Below are 26,153 nucleotides of genomic sequence, written 5' to 3'. Positions count from 1 at the left end.
GATCTCCAACCTTGTCGCGATCTTCGATGACATTAAAAGCATTCGACGGAAGGACATATACCCCGTGCAGTATCCTTAATAACTTGAAAGTTGAACTGGGAGGAAAAACAGTAGAAATAGATGTTGAAGTCATTGATGGGAATCTGGACTACAACATCCTACTGGGAAGACCGTGGATATATGCCATGGCAGCTGTTGTGTCGAATTATTTTAGGAAGATCGCATTCCCTTTTCAAGGAGGGATTACGATCATCGACCAACAAGACTTCCTCCCTAATGGTTCACAAGTTACAGGAAGCATTCCCATGATCCATGGAAGCAACCACTCGCTTCAAGACATCGGAGTAGGCCTACTGAAAGATCCCACATTAATGGGAACTTTCACACTTCCGCCTCCATTCTATATAGGAGACGTAGCATTCGTAAGAGCCTGCAACATGATATATTCCACGAAGATCTCAGAATACGATGTCGAAATGGATCATGCAATGGTTTTGTCCCCAAGCCCCATTGAAATATTGTAGCAATCAATGTTTCAAGCATGGGAGGCAAACCCAAATCAATGCTCATCGAGCGTTTGGGTAGATAGGTCTAGAGAATATGGTACCCCGTTAGATCCTTGGTCGAAAGTACATGGGACTGACGAAGGAATCCTACAATCAATGTTGATTGAGGGGGCACCATGGAATTATTTCCACCATCGTTCCCTTCTTCCAGAATATGAAGAAGATACTCAGCATGACCTTTACCACCCTTCAGTTTTTGAATTCCTATCAAATACTGTAAATACGGTGGATTCTGAGCGAAACTTATCCAATATTGAAGAGACTATAGCCATAAATATCTCGACTAAAACAAATGTTGTAGAGAATATTTATGTCGGCAAAGGATGTTCTCCTTCAGAACTGGAAATATATAACGCTCTTTTTTGCGAGTTCAGAGATGTCTTTGCTTGGTCATATGATGAAATGCCAGGCATTGACTCGAGTATCGTTGAACATGAAATTAAAATGTATCCTGATGTCAAACCAGTAAGACAACGGCTTCGGCAGGTGCACCCCAAGAACGCCGCTGCCATTAAGGCAGAAGTTGAAAAAATTCTCCATGCTGGCTTCATCTACCCAGTTCCTCTAACCGATTGGGTATCAAATATTGTCCCTGTTATGAAGAAACAAGGGACAATTAGAGTGTGTGTCGATTATATGGATGTAAGCCAAGCTTGTCCGAAGGACAACTACCCTACACCCTTCATCGACCAGATAATTGATGAATGCGCCGGATGTGAAATCTTTTCATTTATGGATGGATTTTCCAGGTATAATCAAATAAATATCCGCCCACAGGACTAGTCAAAGACTGCATTCATCTGTCCGTGGGGCACATTCGCTTATCGAAAATTACCCTTTGGTTTAAAGAACGCAGGGGCGACGTTTCAAAGGGAAATGAATTATGCCTTCCATGACATCAAGAACATCGTTCAACCTTATCTCGACGACCTTCCGGCTCATTCGCGAAAGCGGACTGATCATCCGCAGCATTTAAGAGCGATATTTCTACGTTGCCGACACTACAAGATAAGACTCAATCCGCACAAATGTGTGTTTTGCGTCGGTTCTGGTCGTTTACTTGGCTTTGTAGTCTCTAAGGATGGAATTCGGCTCGACCCCTGCAAGGTTTAGGCAATCATTAATTTGCCTCCACCTTCAAATTTGCTTCAGATTCAGAAACTCCAAGGGAAAGCAAACTTTCTGAGGAGGTTCATTCCAAATTACGCAGAACTTGCTAAAGGTTATACTCGTCTTTTGAAAAAAGATGTACCTTTTGTCTGGGATCGGGTGGCGCAAGCTTCCTTTGATGCTCTGAAAGATTCTCTAGTAAAAGCATCATTAATGTATGCCCCAGAGTATCAAAGAGATTTTAACCTGTATCTGGCTACAGCGGATACGACCATTGCGATGGTTTTAGTTCAAGAAGTCGATGGAATTGAACATCCAATATATTATTTAAGTAAAAACTTGAATGATACAAAAAGTAAATATTCTTATGTTGAAAAGCTAGCACTCGCTGCTGTTCAAGCGATACAAAGATTTTGACATTATGTCCTCTTTCGGAAAACTACCATTCTATCAGATTGCAACCCCATGACTTATATATTGTCGCGACAGTTTTTGGGGGGCAAATATTCAAAATGGATAGCGATCCTTCAAGAGTTTGATCTGGAATTTGTAAAATCCAAATCAAAGAAAGCTTTAGTTTTCGCAGAATTATTGTGCGATCTCCCATCGTCATCCAACGATGAAACATCCGAAGAGTTGATCGTGGACGAAAGTTTGTTTCTGATATCTACAAGCGATGAATGGTATGGAGATATAATAATATATCTCCAAACCCAAAAATTCAGGCCTGACACCTCTCACTCAGAACATAAACGTATACGATACCAAGCGAAAGACTACATGATCGTCGGTGATACGCTTTACCGTCGTGGTATCGATACAGTTCAGAGGAGGTGCCTCACCCATGAAGAAGCCGAAGAAGCCCTGAATGAGTGTCATTCAGGCGTGTGTGGGGGGCATCAATCTGGATATGCTACAGCACAAAAAATCTTACGAGCAGGATACTTCTGGCCAACAATGTTCAAAGATTTCATAACTGCAGCCAGAAGTTGCCATGCTTGTCAAATTTTTGATAGCAAAACTAGAAGACCACCCGCACCTTTACAGCCAATAGTTGCTGTTGGGCCTTTCGCCAAGTGGGGCATCGATTTCATGCAATGTAACCCCACCTCGACCAGGGGGCATGGGTATATTATAGTCGCTGTTGACTATTTTACCAAATGGGCCGAGGCGATGCCTACATTAGATAACACTGGTGAAACAGCTGCCCTTTTCTTTTTCAATCATGTAGTCGCCAGGTTCGGTGTACCACAGGCTATAGTTACAGATCATGGGTCGCATTTTCGCAATCACATGATGGTCGAATTAGCTGCCAAACTAGGGCTATCTCACGACAGCTCTACCCCGTATTATCCGCAAGCCAACGGACAAGTTGAAGCAATCAACAAAGTCCTGAAGTGTATGTTGCAGAGGATGATCGGGGTTCACAAAAGAAGGTGGCACCTAATTCTGTACTCAGCCTTGTGGGCTTACCGAACATCAGTAAAGAACGCGACCGTGTTCACACCTTTCCAACTGGTGTATGGCCTGGAAGCAGTCTTGCCAATCCAGTGCGAAATTTCGTCGCTTAAACTCGCAATTGATCTCCTCCCCAGAACCTCGGAAGAAGAGGCTCGTTTCTTGGAATTAATCCAATTGGATGAAACCCGTCGTGACGCCGCTTTGGCTAATGAAGCCCATAAGAAACGAGTCAAGGCACAGTTCGACAAAAATGTCAAACCCCGTGTCTTCTCAGAAGGTGACTTGGTCTTGCTTTATGACCAAGAATCCGATAAATTGGGAGCAGGTAAATTTAATTCTTTATGGATGGGCCCCTATATTGTTAAACGAGTGTTAGCAAAAGGAGCCTACGAGTTAATGGATTATGACGGAATTCCACTAGCGCAACCCCGTAATGGGTTGTACCTCAAGCGTTACTATGCTTAAATAGTAACCTGTATGCTTTTGTTGTATTTTGTTTTCGCTAAAGTATTTGTTTTGGTCGAAGTGATCCACCTTTTTTACATTTATTGCAGATGTCAAACCTTCTGGAGACATGTGTTGGATATGCCGACGGAGCGAGTCGTAGTTCGCGGAACCTGTCCTCCGCAGCCTGGGCCATTTTGATCCAAGCGGCGAGTTAGTAAGTTTCAGAGGTGTATGTATTGGGCAATCAATGAATAACATCGCTGAGTATAGCGCATTGATAGAACTACTCTCTGATGCCATCACCCATGGTATACGCCGACTAATTGTCAGGCTAGACTCACAACTCGTAATACTACAACTCAATGGTAATATTCCGTTCGCAATCCAGCTATTTATCGCATGTTCCTAAGGGTTAAGATTTTGGAAAGACGATTTGATTCAATTCAATACCAGCATATTTCTAGAAACTTAAACACATTAACCGACTCATTAGCAAACTATGTGTTAGATAGACATTTGCGACATTTATAAAAAGAGACACATCATCAATGTTGTACATATGGATCATATAACTCAACCAAAATAAAACTCGAAAATCAAAATATATATAAGTTGTTTATCGTTCATATATAATGTTCTGTAACCAAGACAAAATCGGTCATATGACCCAAAAACTCAAAAATTCTAGTGGGCACCCTAGTCTAGTGATGCTCATGATAGCACGTCACCGCCTGTGCAATCATGCGCAAGAGACGAGTCCATCGTCTAGGCACACCAGTAGTATGCCGCTGCAACTGTAAAGGTAACTCATCAATCCTCACATCGGGAATGCCAAGAGTAAGGCTCTCAACCTGCTCCTGCACAGATGTAAGGGTCTCGGCTACGTCAAGGTCGCGGAGAATAACTCTCCCAGCAGTCTCCCCTGCTGGGGCAGCAACTGGCGCTCTCGGGCGAACTGCTGGACGAACAGGACCAAAATCTGCATGCACACATGAGTGTGATTAAAGTCTTGATAGAATAAAGCACAAGGACATTATAAACAGTAAACAGTAATATGGTCAAAGATTTTACCGATAGCGCCCCACTGTTCGCCATCCGGCAATACCAAGTCCGGATCACCTCGAAAATCCATACCAACATATGGATACTCGGAATAGACCATCTCCTGACGCTCGAACCACCTGAAGAAGGTATCAGTGAAAGAAATTTGAGGTTGACCAGCATGCCTAGACATGTGATCAACCCATCTCTGCATGCGTGGCTCGGTAGGAGAAGGCAAGTCGAGTGCGATATACTGAGGCTGCATCAGTGGTATTTTCTCCAAGGCAAAGGCAGTCAGAATAGAACCAAATCCAAAGTTCTTCAGCTTCCCGTCCTTTACCTTGTTCAACTGACTTTTCATCTGAAGAAGTACTGCATCACACCAGTTGAATACTTTCAGTTGGGGACACTCCAAGGCGTGCTGCACATAAGATCTGTTGGCAACATGTAAAGATGCGCTACCGGCCATCCTACCAATAGTATACAGAATGGACCTGAGAGACCTGTCAGTAATCTCATGGATAACAACCTTGCCGTCTCTACTCGGCTGGGATCCCTCCCTGCAATACTGGCAGGCATAATCTCTCACGGAATCATTCCCTCGGGCCGAACCAGACAAAGAAATGGGGACACCCCGCCTCGACAAACCAGTCAAGAAGTAAATGTCTACCACAGTCAAAGGGATGGATTTGCTCCTGATCTGAAATACTTGGTTAATAGGATCCCAAGCATCAAGCATATACTGCAGTAAAGAGATCTGTGCTCTCATACTAGAGATACGGAAGAACTTCAGCAGGCCGCAGTTCCGTAGCGCGTTCACCGTGACAGGGTCATGGAGGGCAATCATGTCCTCTTCTTCATGTTCTCGTTCTCACCATGTGAGGGTCATTTTGCTCAAAAGTCCCTACAAAACAAACAAGCGAAAGAGTAAGATCCGGGATTTGATAAAAAACTGACAAAATTTCATCAAAAAATGTGCAATAGAACTGCTTTTCTATGATCAACGCAATTGGCTGGTGTCCTACCTGCGTTGAAGGTCAAACTGCCTTCAGGAAGCTTGACATTCAATGCAGGTTTCGAATGGACTGCCTGCGCTGATGGCAGAGCGCCCTAGAAAAACCCCAGGGGCTCATGGGAACAGGAAAACAGGCACAGAATGGAAAAAGGAAACCATGAAAATAAAGAGATAGAGTTTAGCTCCTATCTGGTCCAAACGGCGCCGAAAATCGTCTGTAGAATCTCCCGGAATCAGCTGGTGAAAATCAAGGGGGAAGAGGCACCTCCAAAGCTCCAACAAACCAAGTTCAAATGAAATGGTAAAATGAGAGGTAAAAACACCTTTTAATTGCTTTTTACGTAGTTCAAAGCGAAATATTAGGGTTCTAATCTCATTTCCATACAAATGTTATTCATTTCTAACTAGTTTGATGCAGCAATTGAAGATACAGTACTATCTTTGAAAAGGGCAAAGCTAATGATGGTAAAAATCAAAAATTTGACCATATAATATCGAGCAGTTTTAGCACAAAGTTCATTCTCGTTAAAAAATAAACGCAAGATCCGAGAAGTTTTAACTCGGACTTCATGCTCGTTAAAAAATAAACATAAGCAATGAGCAAGTGTTTCCACCAGCGTTTAAGCTCATTTTAAAATAAAAAATGAACCTACCCGGTAAATAACCACTGTGAATGTAATATCATCAGCCATTAAAGCCTTGGTCGTGTTTGCACCGTCACCTCTACTTTTCATTTGGTCGATCGTTCACCTCCATATGATTGTTTACCCATTTTGAGGAACAGCTGCGAAGAGTGATTTCACCTAGCCATCCTTGTGACACTGCCGTGATTGGAAAATTCCAACCTGTACCTGGAATCAGCTGCTATCCCTGTTTATCACTCGTTCCTCAAAAGACGAGTCTTCTTTAAGCTCTTTTCAACTGACTCGTAAAATATGAAAAGATTGCCAAGTTTTGGCCTTCCAGCTCGTTAAACTGACCGGAAGAGCTATCCCTCCTCTAGATTTTAATCTTTTTGGACCTGGGGGATTATTGCACAAAACGATCGAGCGCTTGTTTTGTTCGGCTCGTTAAAACTATCGAAAACTCATCCCTTCTGTATTGTTTTATACTTTTTCAGACTTAAGGGATTAGATGACGAAAAAGGCCTTTTGGAGTTAACTTTATGTACCTTTTCAGACTCTCTAAAAATGAAAAGGACCGAGTTATCCTTGTCGTTAGACTCGTTAAAATCATTAAATAGCGACAAACTTGTCTTTAGACGAGAACGAGTTTCACTATCGCTAGGCTCATTAAAACATAGCGATGGGCTTGCCCGAAGGGAAGGTTATAGAACAAGCATATGTTATCCTCCTCAAGCTTGACAAAAATAAAGAGGTACTGGTCAGCAATGACTGGGGAAAAATTGGGAGAAACTAAAGAAAACTTTGATGGTAGCAAGTCGCTCTTGAACATGACACTTTTCCTCCGTACCACAATCGGGTTGGGTTGTTTCATTCACCGGTCACATCCATGGTCTCGCCATACCATCCATATTTGGGGTAATGCTACCGATCCATCGTATCAGTGTCGCCATATGTTCAAGAGAAGTCGTTCAGAAAGAGTCAACCGTGTCCCATCCACTACCATACATTATCCTTCATCCATTCATGACCGCCACCCTGAATCATATGTCACAGATCGTTTTCACCTCCATTAAAATCATTAGCTCCGTTCCGTGTCACTGATGTGGGATTCATTAAGGCCCCCTTTGACGGATCGCTTCTTGTCGACATCAGCTCATTATCCAAGAAGTTGATCTAGGAACAACCCCTTCAGTACTTTGAAGCTTGCATGCCACAATGGAAAGTTTCTCACTTCCGGCGACAGGTATACATCAATGACCTTCGACCGAACGATTTTGCGTGGTGTTCGACGCCAAGTCCTTTATTCACACCACGTGAATTGTACTGCAGTACCTTGAGGGTCATTATCGTTATCGGTGATTCCTCTCGCGCTTGTTAACGGTTTACATCATTGACCGGTAATCAAGCGATGTCTTTCCATGTTCGACTTCGGAACAATTCTCACATGGATCGACTTGTACTTAGAGTGAAGATCGAACGAGTTTGAAGACCCCGGATCTAGTTTCATCCATCCGGGCTGCAATATATATTCAGGAAAGATAAAGACAATGACATGTACATCATTGCAGCAGATAATCATCCTACTCAAAGGATGATAATTTCATCAAAATTATCAGTCTACCATCAGACGATTGTCTGTTCTATGTACAGAAAAATGTATTTATAAAGCTGAGCATGGGAATGCCCGCCTCAGCTAGATCATGAAAGCAGTATGAAAAATAATGTATTGTATTGTATCTTATCACAAGTCTCCTCCCAACATTGGATGAACTTCGGATCCCCCTGATAAAGCATTTCGCTCGATAAACAACCTCATACTTTAGGGGGCAACTGTTATAGACATTTTTGTGCCTTACAGCATTGAGCATGAAATGTCCATAATCTAAGGGATCCAAAGTCCCTAAACATGTTGTTCCTACCCCTAGAGGAACAAGGCTAACAAACCACAGCAATTCACAGAAGTTCTCCACCTGAAACTGCTCAAAAACAAGTCAATTCAGGATCATTTCAGTGGCTACACTAGCTGTTTGCGCTGAATGTCAACTGGAACAAAGGCTACCTGCACTGAACGAGAGTGGACAAGTGGCAGGCTCATTTCTCAAGGTGTCAAGACCCAGGAAGCTTCCAAAATGACACTTGCCTCAGGGAATTCGACTGGTGATGAGTAAGAGGTTCCAAATCTCCAAGTGGAAGCAAGAACCTCCAAGTGGACTCAAGAACTGACAGAGGGAGAGGACACTAGTCAGATGTCAAGCTGACTCATCCTCTCTCCAAACATCTATATATGGATCTCTCCTCCATGAGATCTAGAGGCTGGAATTTTGGTTATTGCAAAGAATTGCTGTTAATTTGTGACTAGAATCATTGGGTGCTTAATGCTTTGAAGGGGGGAAAAGAGAGGAATTCCATTTGCTGGGAAGGAGATGCTGGATTGGAGCCCTCTGGGTTGTATCTCTTCCTGAACCTTGTTATTCATCAATAAAGCTATCTTGGTTTCTCCTATATGCTGATGTATTTTGATGTATGAATGTGTTAGTGTATTTGGTTGATTTCTAATCCTAAACTAGTTATGAATGTGAACATCTGTCTTTCTGTAGTGTTCTTCTCTTGTCTCAAGTAGTTGTTCTCTTGTCGCAAGTAGCTGTTCTCTTGTGATCTTGCAGGAAGTTGTAGCTGGATAAGCAAGAAGGCAAGTAGCTGTGAACACCCAAAGAGAAGGGAGATTGGATCGAGGGACAAACGGAAGACACCGGTAAGTCTATTGATCTCTCTTCTTTCACATTTCATAAAGGAAGAAACCAGTATAGCTGTACTCATTTGTTGCTAAGGCACTGTCACACCTTAGGTGGATAGGATCGTCCTGCATAGGCATTTTTCCCCACAACAGTTCTCTTACAATCAATGATAGATATGAGCATCAAGGTACAAGCAGAGAAACATCAGCAACTAACACACCATGGGTTGATCAAACTCTTCGTCGAAGATGTCCTAAACAACTTAAAAATCCCCATTGCATTGTAAACATTTCCATACATACAAGAAGAAGGTGCAATTTGAGCAATTGAGTATGGCAGAAGCCCTGCTTCTAGTAAGGGAGAAGAAGAAACAGAGGAGGAAACAAAATAAGAAACTAATGGGAAAAATGAAGAAATAGAAGATGACAAAGAGGAAGAATAAGAGAATGGAAAAGAAGAAGAAAAATAGGATGAACTACACAAGGATGAACATAATTCTGAAACCCAGAGCAGGGAAGAGGAAGAATCATCAAGAGTGTCTCGAGAGCCTACAGAGAAAGAGTAGTAACTCCTCTAATTTCCCTAAGTGCACCTATCAAATAAAAGGGAAATAGCCAAAGGAAAACTCTAGTTTACTTCAGGACAATGAAGAGCACCAAGATTAGATAAGGGATACCTCAAACCCATACCAAAACTCCAATTGTCATAGAGCACTCACCAAAACAACAAGGGAAACCAGTCCCTCTAGGGAAGAAGGAAGAGGAAGGAACATCAAAAAAAGCCTCTCCCAAGCCTCCAATCACCTACGTTAGGAGGCCTATCACTAGGTCATTCTCAGCAAAAGGAAAAGGTCTCCTACAAGAGACACAGTCATACCTACAAGAATCACAGACAATCCTATAGGAAACCCTATCAAACCTATAAGAAATCCAGAAAAGAGATCAGGAAGGAATTACTCAAGAAAAAATAGAGGAAGTAGCCTAGGAACTGTAGGAACCTAGCCCATAGATAAAACTCAACTTGTACTATAGATTCATTGAAGGAGGTAGGGTGATACCACAAATTTCTTCCATTCCTCTATTATTTGAACATGAAAAACAGAGGGCAAGGACACATAGGTGGATGAAAATTTCCAAATCAAAAGCAGTAGAGGATGTAGGCCACATGGAAGAAAAATTGCAAGAAATGAGCAGAGAACTAAGTAGCATAAGAGATAGGGAAACAATAATGAAACCTCAGTTAGAGGCTAAGAACACATGGCTAAAGAAGTAGCTACAAGAAAAGGAAGGCTAATTGGAAGCTATGGCCAGTTTGTCCATGGAGGCAGTCCAATGCAGGATGCCAACAAAGTCATATGCATTATACCTCAAGGAACAATAGCTACAATTCCAAATAAATACCTGCACAAAGAGGAACTATGCCTTTCCAAGACTACAGACAATTCATTGACCTCCGTGATCACAACACTTTGGAAGATAGAGCTCAAATATCTGAGTTATACCTACACAATTTAGCTTTGAGAGATTTAAATGTGTGGGACCCAAATCCAAAGCTAGGGGACTTACAATTAATGGCCTTGACATCTTAGATGAGTCATGAGGAGGACAATGCTATAGAAATGAAAAAGGTATTGGCGAAAGAAGAAGTAGAACCCCTTATGGTTAGAGAAAAATAGTCTAACCCAATGGCTGTCATCAGCACTCACAACCTCATTACAAATGATCGCAAGATTGCACCAAGATAACTTGTTGTACAAGAACAGGTAGTCACTCATTTTGAAGACATGCTAAGATTTCTAGGAGATGACAGCCAGCAAACCTACCAAAGAAGATGGGACACCTTACCCTACAACCTAAAAATCAAATAATATCATTCTCCTAACAGAATGAGAGATGCACTACATAGAACACCAATTTATAAGAAAGCATTACAAAGACTCAAAGTCAATTGGATTGGCTTGAAGCTGAGTCCACCATTTATTTTAGGTATGTTGAAAGGAATAAAAGAAGAAGAATAAATAAATAAGTGGGAGGAGATAGAGAAGAATGTAGGGTTTTATTCACAGGAGGAGGAGACTACAGCAGAAGCATGGAATGTCAAGGAGGCCAACAAAGCAATGAAGGACATGGACATAGATTGAGTTTCTCAGAGGATGAGCAACACTTTCAGTAGGTGCCAGGTGGTGATGATGGGGCTCATCAATTGGTAAAATATATGGACCTTAATGCATCTACAACTTACTAAAATCAACTCTTCTCATAATTTTTTACATTTTTTAATTATATTTTTCTTAATGAGATGAGTAAAAGTAAGATGTCATGTCTAGTGGTATAATTTGCATTGATTGCATGTTTTGGGAGAAAATTGTGCTAATTAGGGTGAAGGAAATCGAATGAGACAAGTAGAATATATTATAGGAGATAGGATCTCCCTCCTTAACTCCTCACTCACTTGAAGATCCCTCAATCAAATCACACCATCTCGGAGTTGCAAGCAACCAAGTCATGAGGATCATTGGTAGCCAAGCCAGTGACAATTAAGAACTAGTTGATCTCAAGATTGTGAGCCAAGCCTCCCTAGATTTAAGGAAGTTGTTGGAAAATTCAGTTGTATAAATAAAGAGGCCTAGAGCCTCGTTACGATTCATATTTTTTGTGCAAGTTAGCTAAGCGGTTTTCGAGTTGAAGAATTGTGACCAAACACTTTTATGTATTTTTGATATGTTAATGAAAATGAGCAGCATTCCCTTGATCCAGCACTGAGTTGACTCAGAGGGATGAGGCTCTTTGGTTAGGGCCCAAACCTAGCAAGAAAGTTTCCTCTTGTTGTATATGTATGTTTAGGCTTGTACTCATAGTTAGTTGCTACACTGATTTATCTGTTGTTAACTTGCAAGTACTAGTATGTTTTCCTTAGTTTTCCTCCATTTGTGGATAGTTATAATAGTAGCATTACAGGTATAAGAAAATATTCAAAAAATGAGGACAACAAGTGGATCTTACCTCATTTCTCCCTTCCAGGGATCATGGCTTGAGGAACATTTCCCATTCAGCCCCAAAAAGACAAAAAACTAGTTTCTTATGAAATTTAGGGTTTTTCTACTAATTAGGTCATCATCTTTTAGTTTTAGAAGATAGGTTGCAATTGACATTTTTGATATCTTAGGTCTTGAATTGATTTCATGTTTCTTTCATAATGGTTTCAAGAATTCTCATGCATGATCTTGGAAAATAAATGATGAAATTATTTTTTCTTCTATTTAAGTAAACCTTTTTTTTTTTGAGATGAAGTTATGGATAAATGCCAACAATGATGTATATGTTGCAGGAGTTTCTACATTGCAGGAATACCCCATATCATCATCCTCAGCCAAACCATATCCACGCATGTGTTATAGACATTTTCGTGCCTTACAGCATTGAGCATGAAATGTCCATAATCTAAGGGATCCAAAGTCCCTAAACATGTTGTTCCTACCCCTAGAGGAACAAGGCTAACAAACCACAACAATTCACAAAAGTTCTCCACCTGAAACTGCTCAAAAACAAGTCAATTCAGGACCATGTCAGCTGCTCCACTGACCATCTGCGCTGAATGTCAATGGCTCCACTGGCTACCTGCGTTGAATGTCAACTCCAACACTGGCTACCTGCGCTGAGCGAGATTGGACAAGTGGCAGACTCATTCCTCAAGGTGTCAGAACCCAGGAAGCTTCCAAAATGACACTTGCCTCAGGGAATTCGACTGGTGATGAGTAAGAGGTTCCAAATCTCCAAGTGGAAGCAAGAACCTCCAAGTGGACTCAAGAACTGACAGAGGGAGATGACACTAGTCAGATCTCAAGCTGACTCATCCTCTCTCCAAGCATCTATATATGGATCTCTCCTCCATGAGATCTGGAGGCTGGAATTTTATTATTGCAAAGAATTGTTGTTGGTTTGAGACTGGAACCATTGGGTGCTTAATGCTTTGAAGGGGCTGAAGATAGGAATTCCATTTGCTGGGAAGGAGATGCTGGATTGGAGCCCTCTGGGTTGTATCTCTTCCTGAACCTTGTTATTCATCAATAAAGCTATCTTGGTTTCTCCTATATGCTGATGTATTTTGATGTTTGAATGTATTAGTGTATTTGGTTTATTTCTAATCCTAAATCAGTTATGAATGTGAATATCTGTCTTTGCGTAGTGTTCTTCTCTTGTCTCAAGTAGCTGTTCTCTTGTCGCAAGTAGCTGTTCTCTTGTGATCTTGCAGGAAGTTGTAGCTGGATAAGCAAGAAGGCAAGTAGCTGTGAACACCCAAAGAGAAGGGAGACTGGATCGAGGGACAAACGGAAGACACCGGTAAGTCTATTGATCTCTCTTCTTTCACATTTCATAAAGGAAGAAACCAGTATAGCTGTACTCGTTTGTTGCTAAGGCACTGTCACACCTTAGGTGGATAGGATCGTCCTGCATAGGCATTTTTCCCCACAACAAATTGGCGAATCCGCTGGGGAGAATTTGTTTAGTCATTTTGTTTGTGTTTCTATCATTTTTCTGCATCATAGACTTGACAGCAACAGTCGAACTACATCTTTCCCGGATGCAAAGTAGAAAGTTGCTGCTTTGATCCAATTACTGGACTTGTCTATGATCTAAACAATGGATCCAAAAATGATTTGATGATCCTTGTGATAGATCTTAGTAGCTTTCAAAGCATCCCTTTGATTATACCTTGCTTGTGTTTCTGATTTGGCCTGAAATTGTTGATTTTTGAGCAATTTGTGACCCAGAACTCAGGAGAAACGAGAGTTTCTCCTTCAGCGCAACTGCTGTGAAGGCAGTCTGCATTTCAACGCAAGTCCCATGAAGGCTACCTGCACTGAATGTCAAGTCCTCAGTGTTGAGGTTGCGCTGAACCAGTTTGGCCTTGTGCAGCTGGGGTTCTCTGCTCTCTGTTGCCCTGTTTTGATCTCTGTTTTTTGCAGCCTTTAACCAGCATAGGTACCAGTCAGATAACTCCTTTTCTTTACTTAGATTCCGCCTCCTTTTGTACAAAAAGACTGTGAGTGTTTTTATGTGTTTCTGGCATCATTTACAGTTTTCCTTTGCATGAGTAAAATAGTCATCCTGTAGCCTTTGATTCAGATATGATTGATTGTGATCTTAGAAGAGAGTTCATTGGCTGTTTGCAGATTGATTATATATTTACTTTTGCTTATTGGTTTGAATTTTTCTCTTTTAAGTGTCGAAACAAGTCTTTATTTCGAAAATCGTTAAGTAGTGTAATCTCTTCTATCTTCTCTGATTTCGAAAAAGTGAACTTGTTTGTATTGATCATTTAAAAGCAAATTCAAAGTTGTACAAAAAGCTTTCTTTGTAGGCATCAATACTAAGAAAGCGGAAAACAAACACCTGCATTGTGCATTTTGCATTTGATAGTTTGCATGTTGGATTTAGGAAAAGTGCATTAGAGTGTGCTGATTGCTCTTTGAGAAAAGATGGTGTCTTTCTTTTCCCTTAGTAGCTAGGATTTTCAAAGTTGAAAAGATATAAAGCTTGCTTATCATCTTTAGACTGCATTTAGGAATTTGTATCATACATCTCGTGGTGAACCTTGAAAGGCAAACTTTAAAAAGATCAACCTAAAATAAATTGAATGAACTTAACAACGCTTTGTAACATAATGCACAACATAGAGGTCTAGGCTAGAGACGTGTTCCGACGTCGTTAAGCCTAGTGACTGTCGATCTCATGGAAGGTGGGTGATTCCTCCTGAGGGACGATAGCGCTAGTACGGATTGTGCTCCCACGTACCGTTGCGTATATATTGGGAGACCCCTATAGGCATATATCCTTTATCCTTAGGAAGCCGTGTCGGCCGCCCTACTGATCGCAATGCAGTGAACACAGCATTCACGAAGATCGACCGCCCGTACCCTAAAAAGTATTCTGCGGTTTTGCGAAAAGTTTGGCACATCCTCTGCCTAGAACTCCAGAGTAGTTCCTTTTGGCCTTTTTCAGACTCTATAACAGAAAAATTCCATCCGAGCATTTTTCACTTCGAGCTCGTTAAAACATCGAAGGAGACTAGAGTCATCTTTAGCTTTTTCTCGACTCTTTAAAACTGAAAAAGCAAGTTGTGTCTAAAGCGTCGTTAAAATTTATTTTAAACGGAACAATCACCCTTTAATTCCTGCGTTGATCTTTAGGTTGAAAGATGGAGCACACCAACCAAGGAATTCCCCTTGGTGGAAATCCTAGTCCCTTCTCCTCTTGGGGAGATGTTGGTGCGCCCCACATGGCCACATTGTCGCTTCCAGGACTGACAATTGGCCTGCCAGTCTGGCTCTTTTCAACCAATGTCATTCAGAATACCACCATTCCTGAACAGTCGAGTCAACAGTTAGATCAGACCAGAGTCGCCCACCAGCCTTCTACTTCATCTTCCTCTCCGCCTTCCTCTTCGCTTGACGGAACTGGTAAAACAAAAAACCAGGCTCCTAAGGAGAAGAAGGAGAAGAAGAAGAAATAAAAGAAGAAGAAGGAGCCAAAGGCGACTGGGGGAAAACGAGAGTCGTCTGAAAAAAATCCACACACAGCACTGACCAAGCCTAAATTGCCATGCGTCATATGCAAGGGAGACCACTTCCATAGAGATTGTCCCTGTATCCCTCGAATACTAAGGGACTGGTCTCCCCGTTTGCACAATTCGGTAGCATCAACCTCTGATAGCCATGTTGACTGCTCACCGTCAACTAGTGAAAGTGAAGTCACAGGACAGAGAGGGAAAGCTATATTTCCCTGCAAACTGTGTGAAGGCGATCATGCCATCCATCGTTGTCCCTTCTTAGACGAGGCTAAAAGATTTCTGGAAGATCGCCTGATTTTACGAGCGCAACTTCCTCCTGGATATCAAAAACTCCTGCCAAGTCCTTCACTAGTTGAGAACCCGGCTGGCCCGCCTAGGTGGTCAGCCGAAGCACCTATCATTGAAGATGAACCGTCTGGATCCATGCCTGACGAAAGTCAAAAGTTTGATACGGCAGTTGACCCAGTTTTGCCTTCAGAGGCTCTATCTTCGAATGATACCATCACAGAGGAGAATAAAGATGACACCGTCCAAATTCTCTTCATCAACACTGACTCTGATGAACAAGGGGGCAATGCTCCCATTCCTTTATCGCAGGAAGGAATTTCATCAGAGCGATATCCGGCCGTTTATTCGGTCCCACCACCAAGCAACCTGGTTGTGTCCTTTAACTGGAACCAACTAGGCAGACCCCGGTTGCCAGCAAGCATACCATTCAGAATTATCGTTCAAGTATATAGAATGGTAATGGCTGGCACTATTATTGATGAGGGGGCATCTGTGAGTATCGTTTCCTCTATTGCTTGGAAAGCGCTTGGTTCGCCAGCACTTTTACCTGAAATGAGAAATCTATCAGGTTTTGATAAAGGAACCAGTCAACCTTTAGGGATCCTCCCCAATGTGCCTATAACATTGAAAGGGAAGACCGTTCAAATGAACATGATGGTCGTTCAAGGACCCTTGGATTATAACCTACTCCTTGGACGAGACTATATATATTGCATAGGAGCTATAGTCTCCTCACTCTTTAGAGTAATGTGTTTTCCGCATGAAGGAAGAGTGGTCAAGCTCGTAGACCAACTTTCGTTTCCCGGATCACGCATCGCAAATAGTCATGTACCATCCCTAAATGGTCTATTCATGCAAGAAGTGTCTCAACCCACGGTCCGTCCTCCTAATGAGCGCGAGTAATCCGGGAGGATATGACTGGAACCCAGGGGGCATGCATCCTGGTCTGCTTCGGCAGGGAAACTTTGGGTATAGAGTAGGTTTCCGCGGGAGAATATGACTGGTCTGTACCCCGTCCAAAGAGGAAGAGGGGTTATTCCGGAATAAGATTCTTTTGTCAAAGTTATGTAAGTTGACAAGAATGGTCACTCACCTTTGTCTATTTCGGTAGACATTGCCGAGGAACTGTTTTGTTTAAAAGTTAACGAGACAATCTTTGGGTAACCTGAAAGAGGTAGGCCTCTCTCTTTAAAACAATTTTTTTGAAGGAAGAGAAGTAGAGGTAACCTTGAAATCGTACTTTACACCTGGGGGCATGCAAACCTTTTGGAGTGCAAGCAAAGAGCGGTTATTTATCTGTTTTTTGGGTTAGCCGTTTCCTAACTTGCATAAAGAAAGGATAAGGAGCAAATCTTAGTGAGATGAAGCTCCATAAAAAATAGAATCTTGATGAGACACTCTTATCTTATGACTGGGTATTCGAGCAGTTTTAGCATAAAGTTCATGCTCGTTAAAAAATAAACGCAAGATTCGAGCAGTTTTAGCATAAAGTTCATGCTCGTTAAAAAATAAACGCAAGATCCGAGCAGTTTTAGCAAAGTTCATGCTCGTTAAAAAATAAACATAAGATCGAGCAAATGTTTCCACCCGCGTTTAAGCTCGTTAAAAAATGAACTATCCCAGTAAATAACCACTGTGAATGTAATATCATCAGCCATTAAAACCTTGTTCGTGTTTGCACCGTCACCTCCACTTTTCATATGGCCGATCGTTCACCTCCATATGATTGTTTACCCATTTTGAGGAACAGCTGCGAAGAGTGATTTCACCTAGCCATCCTTGTGACACTGCCGTGATTGGAAAATTCCAACCTGTACCTGGAATCTACTGCTAACCCTGTTTATCACTCGTTCCTCAAAAGATGAGTCTTCTTTAAGCTCTTTTCAATTGACTCGTAAAATATGAAAAGATTGCCGAGTTTTGGCCTTCCATCTCGTTAAAGGACAGGAAGAGCTATCCCTACTCTAGATTTTAATCTTTTTGGACCTGGGGGATTATTGCACAAAAAGATCGAGCGCTTGTTTTGTTCGGCTCGTTAAAACTATCGAAAACTCATCCCTTCTGTATTGTTTTATACTTTTTCGGACTTAAGGGATTAGATGACGAAAAATGAATTTTGGAGTTGACTTTATGTACCTTTTCAGACTCTCTAAAAATGAAAAGGACTGAGTTATCCTTGTCATTAGACTCGTTAAAATCATTAAATAGCGACAAACTTGTCTTTAGACGAGAACGAGTTTCACTATCGCTAGGCTCGTTAAAACATAGTGATGGGCTTGCCCGAAGGGTAGGTTATAGAACAAGCATATGTTATCCTCCTCAAGCTTGACAAAAATAAAGAGGTACTGGTCAGCAATGACTGGGGAAAATTGGGAGAAACTAAAGAAAACTTTGATGGTAGCAAGTCGCTCTTGAACATGACACTTTTCCTCCGTGCCACAATCGGGTTGGGTTGTTTCATTCACCGGTCACATCACCATGGTCTCGCCATACCATCCATATTTGGGGTAATGCTACCGATCCATCGCATCAATGTCGCCATATGTTCAAGAGAAGTCATTCAGAAAGAGTCAACCGTGTCCCATCCACTGCCATACATTATCCTTCATCCATTCATGACCGCCACCCTGAATCATATGTCGCAGATCGTTTTCACCTCCATTAAAATCATTAGCTCCGTTCCGTGTCACTGATGTGGGATTCATTAAGTCCCTCCTGTGACGGATCGCTTCTTGTCGACGTCAGCTCATTATCCAAGAAGTTGATCTAGGAACAACCCCTTCAGTACTTTGAAGCTTGCATGCCACAATGGCAAGTTTCTCACTTCCGGTGACAGGTATACATCAATGACCTTCGACCGAAAGATTTTGAGTGGTGTTCGACACCAAGTCCTTTATTCACACCCCGTGAATTGTACTACAGTACCTTGAGGGTCATCATCATTATCGGTGATTCCTCTTGCGCTTGTTAACGGTTTACATCATTGACCGGTAATCAAGCGATGTCTTTCCATGTTCGACTTCAGAACATTTCTCACATGGATTGACTTGTACTTAGAGTGAAGATCGAACGAGTTTGAAGACCCCGGATCTAGTTTCATCCATCCGGGCTACGATATATATTCCGGAAAGATAAAGACAATGACATGTACATCATTGCAGCAGATAATCATCCTACTCAAAGGAAGATAATTTCATCAAAATTATTAGTCTACCATCAGACGATTGTCTGTTCTATGTACAGGAAAATGTATTTATAAAGCTGAGCATGGGAATGCCCGCCTCAGCTAGATCATGAAAGCAGTATGAAAAATAATGTATTGTATTGTATTGTATTACAGATCTCCTCCCAGCATTGGATGAACTTCGGATCCCCCTGATAAAGCATTTCGCCCGATAAACAACCTCATACTTTAGGGGGCAACTGTTATAGACATTTTTGTGCCTTACATCATTGAGCATGAAATGTCCATAATCTAAGGGATCCAAAGTCCCTAAACATGTTGTTCCTACCCCTAGAGGAACAAGGCTAACAAACCACAGCAATTCACAAAAGTTCTCCATCTGAAACTGCTCAAAAACAAGTCAATTCAGGGTCATGTCAGCTGCTCCACTGACCATCTGCGCTGAATGTCAATGGCTCCACTGGCTACCTACGCTGAATGTCAACTCCAACACTGGCTACCTGCGCTGAGCGAGATTGGACAAGTGGCAGACTCATTCCTCAAGGTGTCAGAACCCAGGAAGCTTCCAAAATGACACTTTCCTCAGGGAATTCGACTGGTGATGAGTAAGAGGTTCCAAATCTCCAAGTGGAAGCAAGAACCTCGAAGTGGACTCAAGAACTGACAGACGGAGAGGACACTAGTCAGATCTCAAGCTGACTCATCCTCTCTCCAAACATCTATATATGGATCTCTCCTCCATGAGATCTAGAGGCTGGAATTTTGATTATTGCAAAGAATTGCTATTGGTTTGTGACTAGAATCATTGGGTGCTTAATGCTTTGAAGGGGGGAAAAGAGAGGAATTCCATTTGCTGGGAAGGAGATGTCGGATTGGAGCCCTCTGGGTTGTATCTCTTCCTGAACCTTGTTATTCATCAATAAAGCTATCTTGGTTTCTCCTATATGCTGATGTATTTTGATGTATGAATGTGTTACTGTATTTGGTTTATTTCTAATCCTAAACTAGTTATGAATGTGAACATCTGTCTTTCTGTAGTGTTCTTCTCTTGTCTCAAGTAGCTGTTCTCTTGTCGCAAGTAGCTGTTCTCTTGTGATCTTGCAGGAAGTTGTAGCTGGATAAGCAAGAAGGCAAGTAGCTGTGAACACCCAAAGAGAAGGGAGACTGGATCGAGGGACAAATGGAAGACACCGGTAAGTCTATTGATCTCTCTTCTTTCACATTTCATAAAGGAAGAAACCAGTATAGCTGTACTCGTTTGTTGCTAAGGCACTGTCACACCTTAGGTGGATAGGATCGTCCTGCATAGGCATTTTTCCCCACAACAGCATGATCACCAAAAGACACTAAGGTCTCAATTCGAATTATCGTTTTACAAGGAAAACTTTCCATGGTTATTGAGCAAATCAAACCATCGCAAAGCTTTGGTTTGAGTTATGAGTAAGTTCCTACCACTCCCTTTCCTTATTGCCTCCTTACTCACCTTTTCCAAGCTCCATCCCACCTTTTAGACCACTCCATATTCTTTTGGTATATTCCTGTAGGAAAATGGGGGATCTAGTAGGTGAACTAGGACATCCTATAGACATCCTATAGGAAAACTTGTAGTGGCATGTTTTGAGCTTGAATTGTGAAAAAAACATCACTAAAGTTAGGAGTACACCCCTACTTTCCTTCCAACCCATCTGAACAGTTTCACTCATCTCCCTCCACACCTATCTCACCTGCCATGCAACCAAGTAAGATTAGCATTTACATTTTTATGAAAAGATAAAGAGAAAAAAAGGTCTTTATATTTATTCATGCACAGAGCAATTAAATGTTTGTTTAGATCAGACTTCATGCTTAGACTAGTTAATACTTCACATGTGTTAACTTAGAGTTATTTTACAAGCAAGGTATGTTACCAATAGCTAGATGGGTTATGATGTTTTGTAGGCATTTCTTTAAGTCTTTGATTATTGCAGTAAGTAGCATATCAATTCTCTCAATTAGGGTAAAATTCTCCCCTCTAAATAGGTAATCAGGCCTCTTCTAATCAATATAAGGCTGGTTTGAGAAACCCTAGTGGTCTATCACCTCATCTCAACAGTGATAAAGAGTGGACCCATTCCATCTATTTGTGTATACATCATTGTCACCTCCAAGTTTGTACGAACCTCGGATTGATGAAGTAATGTTGGTAGCCCTAGGAGTTGCAGCATCCTTGCTACAATACCAGTTCTCATCACTAATATATATAAAATTATAGAAAATGATTGTAATTAGGAATATTACCTTTTGAATTTTTATTTTTATTTTGTTGTATGTTTTTGCTATTGCAAGTCTGACATGTCTCATTGACCATTTCTCTGGAAACACTTCTTGTAGTTTAGATATAATTTGGTTCTTGGAATCACTGGATTGATTTTTGTACTATAAGTGGAAATTACATATATATTTTTGTTCCAATATATCCTTCATAGTTTTGTAAAAAAAAATCTTGCTTTCATTAACCTCCAGCACCACTCCATATGAGCTAAGGACCAATTCATTGTCATTTACATTTTCTATCATTTTTCTTTTCTTAGAACGACATTGATATTTCCCTTCATTGTTGCTCCCTATATAACTTTAAACATATATGAATTAATAGATTTCTTGAAACATGTTATCTAATATTCTTAAGTGTCTTGTTAATGAACTACACTCTTCTCCACATAGATTAGAAATACTCTTATCGAACTTCTTCATTTTGTGGCTCTACATGACACACACTAACTGATACATATTAGTTAAACTTACATATACTTAAAACATATTAATTTTGTAAATAATTTACAAAGAACATTCCTTCTCTTCTTTGTTCAATGTGGTATCATTATGTTGATCAATATTTTTGTTACTTAACACCTTCTCATACATTTTTTATCAATATAAAAAATATACCATTCAATATAAAAGCCATTAAATATGTTATATACATAAATCAAATAATTTTTAACAAAAAGAGCTCTGATAACCATTGCATTTATTTGAATCAACTCGCCAATGCATTTAAGCCACCAAATGCACTAGGTGTTTAATATTTCAACATTGTCAATGAAAATTAAAATTTTAAAATAATTTTAAGTTATGAAAGTATCATTTGTAGCAATAAAAGCACCACAATAACTTAACGATGTTATTTGGCAGAGGCGCATGAGTGTGTTATATTACACTGGGAACACTGATAAAAAAACCAGATAGAGCTGACATGGTTATAATACACTTGTGTGTTGTCTTACATAGGACATACTAGTGTGTTATATTACATTAGCGCACTGTGAAACATAAGTCGTTTTAAAAAGAAACTGATAGGGCCAATAGGTTTGGATCTAATTCAATAAGTTATCCCACGATTTTACATGTTAAATTACCTATATATCATAAGTACACAAATCCATTAAATATGAAATGCCTAAAATTAAGAACCCTAATTGTGAAGTGGTAGAGCTAGTTAAACCCTAAGGTGAAATTTTGCAATCACTTAAGAAAGCGATTAAGGTAAGTATTTTTTTTTTTTTTTTTTTATGTTTCTGAATTTTAATGTAATATAAATAAGAATAGTGATAGTAAAAAATTTTACTAATAAAATCAATAGTAGATTTTTTATTATACATGGTTTTTATTTTTATTTTTTTCTAAATTTTGAATAAATCTAAAAGAAATTGTAAAAGTTTTAATAGTAAAATTTAAATTTTTTGTTATGCAATGTTTTGAGTGAATAACCATACCTTTCAAATTTTTATCTTTCTGTTCTTCCAAAATATGTTGTTGCTCCACAGTGCTCCCAATATGCCTCTTTGTAATTAAACTCTAACATAAATTGTAACAAGTTGTATTAGTAAAATCAACAATCATTTTTTTTTTTTTGTGTGTGTGTAAGGTTTTTAGTGAATCACCATACCTTTCAACTTCCTATCTTTTGAATAGTTCTTTTGCTCCAAAGTATTATGTTGTTGCATAGCGCTCATAGTGTGTCTCTCTTGGAAATATCTGCCTTGAAGTTTGGTAAAAATAATGAAATAGTCAATAACATTCTACTATTTAAAAGATTTATGAAAATGGACATTGAGAAACCAATTGCTACTCATTTTTCAATTTAAAAAAAAAGAAGAAAAATCTCACATTTTTTTCCACTTAGTTTGAACATCGGTACGTTCGATAGTAAGGAGAACGGGTGCATTTATAAATAAAGCACACTAAAATTTCTAGACCACCAAATTTTTTCAACACACCAACATGATTGAATTTTTTTTCTTTTCTTTTGAAATCCCTAAATGATCTAGATAATATTTTAATGCAACAGTATGGTTTCTATTTAGATACATTGTTGTTTTAATTGTTTTAAGAGCATCGACATGGTAGAATTCATTTTTATTTTAAAAAATATCGGAAATAGGTGCATACTAGTGTTATTTTTATTTAAATGAATTGGTGCGGTTTATCTACAAGAGCACGAACATGATAACATACTTTATATTTTCAAAATGCCAAGAACCTGTGCAGGTATTATTTGAATGCCACGATGTCGTTATTATTTAAACATGTAAGTGTGATTTGTCCTAATAAGCACAACGAGAGGGTTTAAAACCTATCTGAAATTTATTTTTACATAAAATGGCATATTAATCTCAAATTATCCTTTAGTACGCATCCACATGAATTATAGTATTTCATAGTATACATTTTATGCTTAAAGTCACCTTATTCTTGAAAAATATTTTGAAAACTATATTGAAATTCAGATTGTGGTTATATGGTTCTCAAAATTAATTTTAGATATGCACACAAAACCTCAATAATATGAAATGGCCAATTCTTCAAATTCTAGCTTGTTCCATATTGCTGATCAAAGTCCTTCGTGGAGTTCTCCCATTCCATATCTAGTATGTTTAGATTTTATTTATATTTCGATTATCTGGTTGAATTATTTTTAATACATGTCAATTTGAATAAAAATGTATCCAAATTTGTAGGATCCTAATTCAAAATTGAGTTCAGATGTAAAAAATATTCCTCCATTTCACAAACATTGGAAACTCTTTTTAGTAGCTGCATATTGAAAACAATTTGTATATGAAAGTGGACAACCTCTTCACCCTACCAAGGCATATTCCATCCGCGATCCTAGATGAATTATGGGGATAATTGTTTGGTACAATGTGCTTACTAATATCATTTATATTGTACTAATGAAATTTAATACGTTTTGAAATTAGGATTCTAGTGATGATCAACGACCCACCTACCATCTTCTATTACACCCGACTACAATGTCAACTAGAGATAAGCCTTCATTAAGAGAAATACTCGAAGAGGAAGCATGTAAATAATGGTTGAATAAACCACCTATTCAATCCCACTATGTCCAAATTCACCAATTTGGAATGACTAGAACAATAGAAGTTATTCATCACAAGTTGGCAATGGAGGAAATCCAACATAGGTTGGCATGGATGATTACTTACGGGATACGACTTCCATGTAGGAAATTTTATTGGATGAATTCCAAAATTATGAGCTAGGATATGATGCTCATATCACTAATACCTTATTCGAAAGCTGGAAATCTACTTCCACCACCCCTCTCTTTGGACCTGGCAGCAAATAAAAATCTACTCAGTTGGGGACAACAGTGTTGTTGTATAACTTGAAAACAAAGTTTGGCATGTCGAATGCATGTTTATTGAGGTAATTCACCTACATGATTGATCAAGTACCTTATATTTTGAGATATCCTATCACACAATCAATATTAAAAATAGTCGATTTTATGAATGATAAGTATTGACACTGTACAATTATATTCCCCACCAACTAGACTTTATTCAAAGATAATGTTATTTTGAGTGATAATGTATTACTAGGTAGCTAAGAAGAAGCAAAGCAATTGTTGAAAATATTGGGTGTTGAGTAAATATGATATCATGCATATCTGAATGTGTGTATTCTATATAGAGGAGAATATACAGATAAAGAGATATGTCTAAAATGTCGTCATGATAGGTATCATAATTCAAAAAAATGGGTAAAACACATGGTATTCCTCATAAGACATTGAGTCTCATGCCTATAATCCCAATGGCTCAGAGGCTCTTTCATTGCAAATAATTAGCTATGTTGCAGGGATGACATGCCTGAGAAAGATGTGAGCAAGGATTTATGTGAATCCCAATAGATTTTATAGCCATGAAGTAGATAGAGGATACATGGCCTAAAAACTTTAAGGATGAAGTATGAATCCTACAACTTAGCATAGAAATGGATAGCTTCAACTCATATTCACTCCAGAGCACCATCTATTATGTTTGGCCTGTATTAGTGATCAATAATAATATCCCCCCCATGGTTGTTTGTGAAGAATGGGCATATTATGTTGGCTCTCATAGTCCCTGGTAGAAGACAAGTGAAGAATATGGATATCTCATTACATCCATTGGTATATGAATTGAAGTAATTATGGGAAGGGATACATGTGTATGATGTATCAAGACCCATTGCAATAGAGAGGATTTTTATGTTGTATGGCGTATGTGCTTACACCATACATGATTATCCAGGCTTAGGAGCTTTCTATGGTAAATTACATTTTTATTCATTTGTTTATATATGTAACAATATATTTTTTCATATTAATTTAATTTCCAACAATTCTTCTGATCTTCACAGTCCCTAATGTGTCGGATTGTATACAATAATTTTGTAGGTCTTGTAAGAAAAGGGTATCATGGATGTAAATGTTGTGGACCTTCTCTGAAGGCTAGGTGATCTGATCACCTACAAAATCCAGTGTATGGCTGCGCCAGGGTATTCCTCCCATAAGAAAACCTTTGTAAAAGCATAACATCCACTTTTAATGGCAAATCAGAGAGAACCTAAAGGCCTGCAATAAGGACACTAGTTGAATGGCTTATGGCATATGATAGAGACAAGGAGAAGAACTTTGTAGATACGTTCAATTCAAATGGGGAGCCTATGTTTGATGATCCATAATTATTTGACACCTATGTTGAGAAATTTTCCATTGGGATGAAAAGGAAATTTGTCTTTTATGAGCTCCTATATTGGGAGCATCTTATGATTACC

Source organism: Pinus tabuliformis, chromosome 9 (genome assembly GCF_031772625.1).
Source record: "Pinus tabuliformis cultivar Carrire ecotype Pingquan chromosome 9, CPIR1, whole genome shotgun sequence".
NCBI classification, from domain to species: domain Eukaryota; kingdom Viridiplantae; phylum Streptophyta; class Pinopsida; order Pinales; family Pinaceae; genus Pinus; species Pinus tabuliformis.
This window is presented reverse-complemented; position numbering follows the sequence as displayed.